Here is an 867-nt window from a genome sequence, read left to right as displayed (position 1 = left end):
TATAGAGATGACGTGGAGCGTAGCGTTGAGCACTATAATGATACTGTTTTCAATTTGTTTCGAAAGTTTGTGCCAACACGTAATATTGTTCATGAAGATCCAATACAATTATGGAGCTTAAAAAATTGGAAAATAAAAAGTCACATTCTTTTAAACTGCATAAAAGAACGGGCTTACACAGTGATTACGTAAAGTACTCAGTTTTGCGGCATATCTATTTTTCATTAAATAAGAAATGTTATAATTCATATTTATGTAAAATTAAGAAGAATTTAATTAACAATCCTAAATCATTTTATGGTTTCGTAAATTCAAAGTGTAAAGTACATGGTTTTCCGTCCGCTATGCATTATCGCAACACTGTGTCTAGCGACAGCCAACTCATTGCCAACATGTTTGCCCAGTTCTTTAGGTCCAATTATTCTGTAGACATCCCTATAAGTGGAAGCTATCCGTACGAGCTTTGTCCAATCAACTCTGCTTATATTCCAGTAATATCTTCCGATGAAGTTTTACACTCTTTAAAAACCTTAAAAGCGTCATTTAGGCCTGGACCTGATCATATTCCGACCTGTTTTCTTAAAAACTGCGCTGAGAACATCTGCGAGCCTTTAACAACTCTATTCAATTTGTCACTTAAACACCGCGTTCTCCCGTCATCCTGGAAGGAGTCTTTCATAATACCACTTCACAAAAACGTCAGCAGGTCCTCTATAGAAAACTATCGAGGCATAGCGAAGCTCTCCCCTATCCCCAAATTATTCGAAGCAATTATTGTTAATAAGCTGACATATTCTATATCTTCTTCAATTTCACAATCTCAACACGGGTTTTCTAAAGGAAAATCTACTATCACTATTTTATTGG

This window comes from Rhagoletis zephyria, unplaced genomic scaffold (assembly GCF_001687245.7).
Source record: "Rhagoletis zephyria isolate East Lansing unplaced genomic scaffold, Rhagoletis_zephyria_1.1 Rzeph_scaffold_00933, whole genome shotgun sequence".
NCBI classification, from domain to species: Eukaryota; Metazoa; Arthropoda; class Insecta; order Diptera; family Tephritidae; genus Rhagoletis; species Rhagoletis zephyria.
The sequence above is the reverse complement of the archived record's forward strand: the minus strand, read 5'-3'. Positions refer to the sequence as shown.